The 9,676-nt window shown below is 46.6% G+C and overlaps 1 protein-coding gene across 1 annotated transcript in view; it reads right to left on the bottom strand.

Annotated features, from left to right (window-relative positions):
* The window catches only part of WIPF3 (WAS/WASL interacting protein family member 3), a 77,920-nt gene extending 75,335 nt beyond the window's left edge, over window positions 1-2,585 (bottom strand). Inside the window, exon 1 of the mRNA XM_043463299.1 lies at window positions 2,451-2,585. The gene's annotated coding sequence lies outside the window, so the exon portion shown is untranslated. The remainder of the gene's footprint in view (window positions 1-2,450) is intronic.
* Between the last annotated feature and the right edge of the window lie 7,091 nt (window positions 2,586-9,676).

Genomic DNA, 9,676 nt, shown 5'->3' on the forward strand with positions numbered 1-9,676 from the left:
TATTGTTTATTCTTTGTGTGTATTTAACTCACTTTCAAAATCACAACCTGTACTTTATGATTTCTGAACAATAAATCCTGAAAACAGTGTTGCCAGGCTAGCCCAGCTGGCTTTCTCCTATTCCTAAAACTGTACGTTCTTAGATACACACACACTTCCTTCATCCCGTCTGCTGCTGGCTAGCTTCAGTTGGTGACATGATCTCACACTCACAATTATATGAAAACAACAGCAACTCCTGGAAAGGAACCAAAAGGGGGAACGGCGGGAAGCCAGCCTTCAAGTATCTGTCACCCTGATAGTTCTGCCCTGATTCTAGTGGCTGAAAATTGCCTATCTGTGGTTGCATGTACAGAATTTGAGATCTGTGTACCCAAGTTCTCGACCCTCCACTCCCCTGAGTAAGGTATTTAACCTCTGTGACCTTTTATTTTCTCCTCCATAAAAAAGGCACAATAACAATATTGCCCTTAAAGAACTGTGAGTCATATGAGGTCGTTCATGTAAAGGCATTTGGTAAGGCATTCTGCAGTCTGTATTTCATTTCTCATTATGGCTAAACTTTCTTTGCTCCCTGTCCCTTTTATATTATTATTATTCATTAATTTTTCTGATTTAGTTTTTGTGGTTTTTAAATGTATCTCTAAAATGCCTTAGATATAGAAAACTATACCAGTCTGTGTGCTACCACAGTGAGTGGATTTTCAGCATTAAATTCTTATTTATTTTTTATTGAGGTAAAACATAAGTCAAGTGTGTAAGTCAAGAGCTTCCCTGGTAGCTCAGATGGTAAAGAATCTGCCTGCAATGTAGGAGACCCAGGTTCGATTCCTGTCTTGGGAAGATCCCCTGAAGAAGGGCATGGCAGCCCACTCCAGTATTCTTGCCTGGAGAATTTCAGGACAGAGGAGCCTGGTGGGCTGCAGTCCACGGGATTGCAGAGTCCAACACAACCAAGTGACTTTCACTTTTCATAAGTGCATAAATCACACAGAAATAACTTTACAAATATCTAAATGTGTGCCCCTGTGTTATCACTACTTAGGTCAAGGTGGGGAGCATTTCCAGCATCTCTGAAGCCTCCATCCCTTTCTGTCCAGGCCATTATCAGGCCCAAAGGCAGCCCCTCATCTATGCTTCATCTCCATGGATAGCTTTGCTAAAGTTAACAGAAAAAGTTTTTTTTTTTCAGGGAAGGCTGGAGTCCCTGTGATAATGACTATTGCTGACCACAAGAAATGTACGACCAATCTTTCCTCTAAAGAGATAAAGATTCTGGAAAGGAGGAGAGAGGCACCAACTTTCTAAATCAGACAGATCATGCAAAACAAAGCCCTCATTTTGCAGCCAGTGACCCCCAAGCTCGGAGAGGGGAAGTGATAGCCCATCTTCCTGCTACAGAGAAACTTTCCTTCCAAATAGAGCCCATTACAAAGCACTCCGAGCTTCAGGGATGGGGATGCTTTGCGCGCGTCCCAGAGCGTCAGGACGGCTCCCCCAGCCTCTCCCTACAAAACTTCTTTCCAGGGAGCAGAGCGTACTGGGGCCCCACGCGGCCCCCGCTCCCGTCGCGGGCACACCCACACGGCTGGCAAGCCATGCTCAGAAGGCTCTGTTCCTGAGAGCCTGTGCCCGCTGCCCACGGGGACAGGGCTGGGCTCCCCGTGCTCCACCTCCCACCCGGAGATCCGGAGTGGCCTCTTCTCCAACCCTGCTCCCCCATCCCCGCTCCTTCTCGCCTCCGGTGTGTATTGAGGGAGGGTGCAACAGACTCTGCCACCTTCTCCCTGGTTCCTCCAAAGGAGATTTAAAAACCCATGTGTGGACAAACCTAAGTCGCTGGAGCACACACGACTGGCTTCAGGGGCTTGGAGATGAGCACTGGGAAGGGAGTCCGGAGACTAAAGGAGTCACCACGAGCTGGGTGACCTTACGCGAGTCAATTCCCATCTCCGAGATTGGCCTCCTCATCCGGGGCGTCTATCAATATATCCCCCAAGCCACCTTCAGTTGGGCAATTTCCTAGTTGCTCTTTACTCATCCCGGCTCATCCCGCGATAGCCCCTTCCCCAACGAGACCCCAGCCTTTTGTTCCGGGGGTGAAGCGGGGAAGGGAGAGCTTGGCGACCAGGCCGGGGCGGCCTTGGCGCCTGGGGCCGCTCCCTGGAGAGTCGGGTCGGGGGAAGACAACCAGGCAACCCCGGGGTGACCTCCTTCTCTCCGCGGTCCCGTGACAGCCGGGCCCGGGAGGCACCGCGCGGCGGGCAGCGAGCGAGGGGCTCCAGGGCAGCGCAGCGCCGCGGGCGGGGAGCCCCGGACACGAGCATGCGCGCAGCACCCCTGGCCCCGCCAGGGGTTCACTCCGCCCCGGGACTGGCCCGAGCGCCCCCCGCGACAGCTTATCCCCTGTCCCTCCGGCGCCGACCCGGGCACGCTCGCGGAGCCGCTACCTGCCGCCAGCCGTGCGGAGGACAGGACGGGACAGGACTCGTCTCTGGCCGGCTTCCCCACCGCCGCCGCCGCCGCCGCCGCCTCTAGGCTCCGGGCTCCGTCCCGCAGCACCGGTGCTTCAGGCGGCGCTGCTGCGGCCGCGCTGCGCCGGGTGCTGAGCTCGGCGAGCGTCGCTCCCTCCCGGCCGCCAGCTCTGGGGCTGCCGGGACGCGGAGGCGGGGCCGCCGCCCCCACCTGCTCCGCCGGCTCCTGCCCTGAAGTCGCCGCCGCCCAGCGCGCAGGGACGCGGCCCGGGCAGGCGGGGTCGCTCTGGAACCTGGAAGGCGGGTCCCAGCCACCGGGCGCGCCTCTCCCAGAAGGAGTTCCAAGTCTAAGCTGGGGAGAGTGGGCCCTAAGGCTGGAGTTCCCCAGATACAAGCGACATCCGGCCCAGTACCGCCAGGCTACGGACATTCCACTCCTTTATCAGTTTATTCCAAAATATTTGGAACCCCTCCTGTGGTCCAGGCGGCGTCATAAGCAGTGAGGACAAAAGAGAGAACAAGATCATCTTGTTCCCGGAGCTCACGGTCTAGAAAGGGAAACGACTAATGGACAGATATACTGCAGAACCGAGAGGGAGTGGTCTCAGAGGGGGCCCTGAGCCAGACTTGGGGAGGTCAGGGGAAGTCCCCTCAAGATGCCGATGGCTAAGAGAATTAAAGGATGGGCATGAAGTAGCCGGTTGGAGTGACCTGGGGAGATAGATTGTCCCAAGTGGAGCCGACTGTGTTTGCAAACTGAAATGTTTGAGGAGCCGAAGAAACTTGGGATGACAAGTAAAACCCTTGTCACACTTGACTTCAGGCCCCTGGGAAGACGCAGAAAGTTTGTGTCTGAGGCGGGATGCTTGATTGGTTGGTGAGTACTTAAAGTCTCCCACATCCTGTGCTTTTCTGCTAGTGGAGGAACTAAGAGACTCATGGACCATTCACGGCGCTGCCTCTGAACATCTATGAACCAGGCACTCTGCCGGGTCCTTAGGATGTGCTGCTGAAGGAGGCAGAAAGGAGCTACTAGTCTGGAGTGGAGGAGAGACCTGTATTCAGCGCTGTGTCAACACTTGGATCAGGTGCATGGGAACACAGGTGAGACAGCAGTTAATGCTGGGAGGGAGGAGGATCTCACACAGGGATGGCAGCCTGTCTACAGGTTCAGATTCTGTAGCAGCTGCTGTCAAAGTATGTTCCCCAAGCAGACCTTAACTGGTTTCTTAATTACTAGCGTTTACAGGCTGACAATGTGTAGGCTTGTATTTAGAGTAAGGATAAATAATTCACTTCTCATGCCTTCCCTGTGTTGTCAAGAACAACTTCCCTGTGTTTGATTTAAGTGAAGAAGATGTAGTGAGTGGAAGCCAATAAGGTACTTGCTTCCCACCTGTTTGTCTTGTGTGACTCCTATCCTTCCTGCTTTAGAACCACAATAAATGGGCAAGAAGACATTTCCATGAGCTCAGAATTCCTACCAGGTCTTCTGCTGAGTGGTCCAAGCAGGAGCTAGTCAAATGCAAAGGCTGTTATCTTAAAGGGATAGGTATGGCTTGGATCAAATAATTATTGGAAAATTATTGAAAAGGGTGGGGAAATTGTGAGTGAGGAAAATATTTGGAAAGTGGGGACATTTGGGCTGAAAGCCTCAGGTACCCAAGGCTTCCTATCCATGCAAACTGACTGTGCCATTGGTGTCTTGTTTTAATGGACATTAGAGAAAGATCCATTCCCCCTGGTTCCACCTTAGCTACAGTCATAACTACAGCACATAACTACAGGACAGGACTAGCCATGCCAGGTGGATGAAGCAAGCATACGTCAGAGATATTGCAAGTTCAGTTCACGACCACTGCAGTAAAGCCAGTATTGCGATAAAATGAGTCACGTGAACTTATGGTTTCCAACATAAAAAAATTATGTTTACATTATACTATACTTGGAGAAGGCAATGGCACCCCACTCCATGCCTGGAGAATCCCATGGATGGAGGAGCCTGGTAGGCTGCAGTCCATGGGGTCGCGAAGAGTCGGACTCGACTGGGCAACCTCACTTTCACTTTTCACTTTCATGCATTGGAGAAGGAAATGGTAACCCACTCCAGTGTTCTTGCCTGGAGAATCCCAGCGATGGGGGAGCATGGTGGGCTGCCGTCCATGGGGTCGCACAGAGTCGTACACAACTGAAATGACTTAGCGGCAGCAGCGTACTATATTTTATTAAGTATGCAATAACATTATATCTAAAAAAGCACACAGCTTACTTTAAAAAAACATTATTGCAAAAGAATTGCTAAGCATCATCTGATAATGCAAGGTTGCCAAACCATAAATCTGTAAAAAATGCAATATCTTCTAAGTGAGTCACCTGCCCAGTAGCCAAACCACTCTCCCTTTCCTTCCTATTAACATTACTGAGGATTATGATTGTGGTCCAAGACTACTGGGACAGTCCCATTCCTGATTTTCTAGTCTTTCTTGCAGCTAAGGAGGTCATTGACCAAGTTCTGGCAAATGAGTTGAAAGAGGGTGTTGACGGGGTCGTTGAGAAATCTTTTGCTGACTCTGACCTTCTGTCCCCCATGCTCCCAATGCCTTGAATGCAAATGAGATGGCTAGTGATGCCGCAACTAGAATACAACATGGGCATGTTGTAATCAAGAGAATGAACATGAGGCCAAAAAAGCCAATATAATCAGGATGTCACAGGATGACAGAGTGGAAATAGGGTCAGTGTGTATGGTACTGCTGGGCATTCAAATGAAATCCAACAACAGCCCATCTCTGAGCATTTATAGTCCCTGAGACTAAGTTTTCTATTCCTTGTGGCCAAATGTATTTCTGACTGATACTGTGGCCTGGTAAAGGACAGCCATCTCTTTTCCTGCTCACCAAATGCCTGCAGTAACTCACCTTTCACACCTTCTGCTTGTAAACTTATATTTATGTCTGCCATGACTTACTGAGCTCTTTAGGAGAACAGCATTATAGAAATCGTAAATGTTTTGTACCCGTATCCATATCATTTCGTCAAGTATTTATACAGCAGCTATTAGATGGTGATCATGTACTGGTTCTGGGGGTGCTAAAATGGATTCACAGCTCTTCCTCCAGGGAGCTAACAGCTTAGTAGAGGATATAAGCTTGTAAATTGACTTTTACAGTTCCCTGGATAGAGGTATTACAGAAGAAATGAAGAATACTGCCTGATGGGAGGGAAAGGGAGATAGTAACACCTGAGCTGGGCTTCCATGAATGAACTGGAGTGTCACATCAGAAACTGGGGAAAGGAAACCATTTCAGGAAAGAGAAAGTCTGAAAGAGCTTGGTGGACCAGGAGCCTCAAATTCCACATGTCTGAAATTGAATGCATGGTTTTCCTACTACACCTGACCCATTCTTGGTTTTGCCCATCTCCCCATCCATCCAGCCCAACCACCTAGCAACTCTTTAGCTTGCTTTCACTCATAGTACATCCCCTTGCTGAATCTCAGCTCTTGGCCCCATCTGGTTCTACCCTTTTGCACAAGTACCACCTGATATCAGAGCCTACTGCCTCTCTCCACAACCTCCACAGTAGCCTCTTAGCTGGTCGTTCTTCAACATCCTTCTTCTCTCTGCCAAACCACTCTTTATAGTGGCCAGAGATGATCTTGAAACTCGAAGCTGATCTTCTTGCTATCTGTAATTTAATGATTTTGCTTTGCTCTGATGATAACTGAACACCTAAGCACAGTACTGATGATAACAGAGATCCTGAGCTTTCTCTAAAGGCACTCACACTCTCCAACACAATTTGCTTAGCCCTCTCCCTCCGTCTCTTTACTCCAGTCATGTTAGCCTGCTTTCAGATCCTTGAATCGGTAATGTTCTTTATTGTCACAAGCCCTTTGCACATGCTTTTCCCTCTTTGAAGAAAACATTCCCCAAATGAACTTCTCCTCATTTTTCAGATCTCATCTAAACTCAGCCATCACCTACCTGGAACTTGACAAGGTCAACTTCCATGTAAGAACTCATAATCCCATGTAACTTTCTGTTGCATCATTTATGCAGATGTGATGATGCCATTATTGATTCAATGATTTGATTAACATCTGTCTCCCAGACCAGACCATGGTATCTATGACCTCAGGAACTATCTCATTTCCCACTGTATCCTTATTTCACAGCACTGAGACTAGAACATAGTAAGCATGTATTTGTTGAGTTATGAAAGAAATGAACCAAAGAGGGTTAGAGTCTTGACTGTGTATTTGAGAGTCTATATATTTTAAAACTTTTAATATCAACTTTCAGTTCAGTTCAGTTCAGTCTCTCAGTCGTGTCTGACTCTTTGCGACCCCATGGACTGCAGCATGCCAGGCCTCCCTGTCCATCACCAACTCCCGGAGTTCACCCAAACCCATGTCCATTGAGTTGGTGATGCCATCCAACCATCTTATCCTCTGTCGTCCCCTTCTCCTCCTGCCCTCAATCTTTCCCAGCATCAGGGTCTTTTCCAATGAGTCAGCTCTTCACATCAGGTGGCCAAAGTATTGGAGTTTCAGCTTCAACATCAGTCCTTCCAGTGAACACCCAGGACTGATTTCCTTTAGGATGGACTGGTTGGATCTCCTTGCAATCCAAGGGACTCTCAAGAGTCTTCTCCAACACCACAGTTCAAAAGCATCAATTCTTTGGCGCTCAGCTTTCTTTATAGCCCAACTCTCACATCCATACATGATCACTGGAAAAACCATAGCCTTAAGTAGACGGACTTTTGTTGGCAAAGTAATGTCTCTGCCTTTTAATATGTTCTCTAGGTTGGTCATAACTTTCCTTCCAAGGAGTAAGTGTCTTTTAATTTCATGGCTGCAATCACCATCTGCAGTGATTTTGGAGCCCAGAAAAATAAAGTCAGCCACTGTTTCCACTGTTTCCCCATCTATTTGCCATGAAGTGATGGGACCAGATGCCATGATCTTAGTTTTCTGAATGTCGAGCTTTAAGCCAACTTTTTCACTCTCCTCTTTCACTTTCATCAAGAGGCTCTTTAGCTCTTCTTCACTTTCTGCCATAAGGGTGGTGTCATCTGTATATCTGAGGTTATTGATATTTCTTCCAGCAATCTTGATTCCAGCTTGTGCTTCCTCCAGCCCAGCGTTTCTAATGATGTACTCTGCATATAAGTTAAATAAGCAGGGTGACAATATACAGCCTTGATGTATATTTGGATATATATATATATTTCCTTTTCCTATTTGGAACCAGTCTGTTGTTCCATGTCCAGTTCTACCTGTTGCTTCCTGACCTGCATACAGGTTTCTCAAGAGGAAGGTCAGGTGGTCTGGTATTCCCATCTCTTTCAGAATTTTCCACAGTTTATTGTGATCCACACAGTCGAAGGCTTTGGCATAGTCAATAAAGCAGAAATAGATGTTTTTCTGGAATTCTCTTGCTTTTTCAATGATCCAGTGGATGTTGGCAATTTGATCTCTGGTTCCTCTGCCTTTTCTAAAACCAGCTTGAACATCTAGAAGTTCATGGTTCAATATAAACTTTACTGAGAAGTAATTTATATATGCTAAAATACACTCATTTTAAAAGCCAACAAATATGTACCCTGATGTAACCACTACCCATATCAACATATAGACTATTTCAAATACCTGAAAAAGTTCCCTTAGGCCCCCTTTGCAGCCAGTCCCTACCCCCAGTCCCAGGAAACCACAGAACTATTAATATTGATTAGTTTTGTCTTTCTTTTCTAGAGCTTTGTATATTGAACATACATGATGTATTCTTTTGTGTCTGACTTTTTTCTTTGCTCGGCATAATGTATTTGACCTTCCTTTGTGTGTGATCTGTTCCTATTTATTGCTGGCTAGATTTCACTGTACTATGGGTATGCCAGTATTTGTTTATCCATTCACCTGTGGGTGGACATTTGTGTCAATTCCAGTTTTAGAATGTTACAAATAAGTTGGCTTTGAATGTTTATAAGTCTTTTGTAGATAAATGTTTTTATTTCTTCTGGGTAAATAAGAGTATAGTTTTAAGAATCATAAACATTTAAAGATAAAACCTTTGAACCACAATGAAAAACTACTTCACACCCGATACCATAATTTGTAAAAAAGTAAAACAGCAAGATGTGAAGAAGTTGGAACCCTCATACACTGGTGGTGGGAATGTCAAATGGTGCAGGTGCTGTGGAAAACAGTTTGATGTTTCCTCAAAAAGTTAAACATGGAATTACCACATGATCAAGAAATTCCACCTTTAGGCATGCACTGAAAAGAGTGGACACAGGGGTTCAAATAAAACTTGTGCCTGAATGTTCATAGCAGCGCGATCCACAGTAGCCAAAGGGTGTAGACAACCCGAATGTCCATCAACAGATGAACGGGTAAACAAAATGCCATATATCCATATAATGGAATATTATCTGACAGTGAAAAGAAATGAAATACTGATAGATACTACAACATAAATGAGCCTTGAAAATATTAGGCTAAGTGAAAGAAGCAGATACAAAAGACCACATAATTCCATTTATGTGAAATATCCAGAATAGGCAAATCCATGGAGACAGAAAGCAGGTTAGTGGTTTCCAGGGTTTGATGAGAGGGCTGAACAGGGTATAACTGCTTACTGTGACCAGGGTTTCCATCTAGGGGATAAAAATGTTCTGGAATCAAATAGTTGTAATGATAGTACAATTATGAATGTACTTAATGCCACTGAATGTTATACTTTAACATGGTTAAAAGAGTAAATTTTATGCTATGTATATTTTACCACAATAATAATGATGACGATGATAAGATACAACTATAGAGAATGTGAGGGTCTTGGGCAGTGGTTCCCATCTCTGTAAAGCCTGCTTTACCACTCCATGCATCACAAGCCCTGTTTGGCTGAGAGAGGGGCTACCCGTCAGGTAGAATTCAGCCAAGAGTCTTCTGTGCAAGTTTCTGCACAGGGCGGAGCCTCCACTTTGGTGAGAGTAAGAGTTGAAAGGCATCACATTCCATTGCTTAACATCAGGCTGGGGCCGACTCCTGCAGGTTCCTGGATGGCTGAGAAACGACTTCAGGAGCGCAGCACATGAAAGAGAGCAGGCAGTTCTATTTAAACAGAAACACTGTTCCGAAGGGTGACCAAGGGAAAATAGTTCACTACCTGTAGCTGCCGTTTAATCCCTTCATGCTG

The sequence above is a fragment of the Cervus canadensis genome, chromosome 3 (assembly GCF_019320065.1).
Source record: "Cervus canadensis isolate Bull #8, Minnesota chromosome 3, ASM1932006v1, whole genome shotgun sequence".
In the NCBI taxonomy this organism is placed as follows: domain Eukaryota; kingdom Metazoa; phylum Chordata; class Mammalia; order Artiodactyla; family Cervidae; genus Cervus; species Cervus canadensis.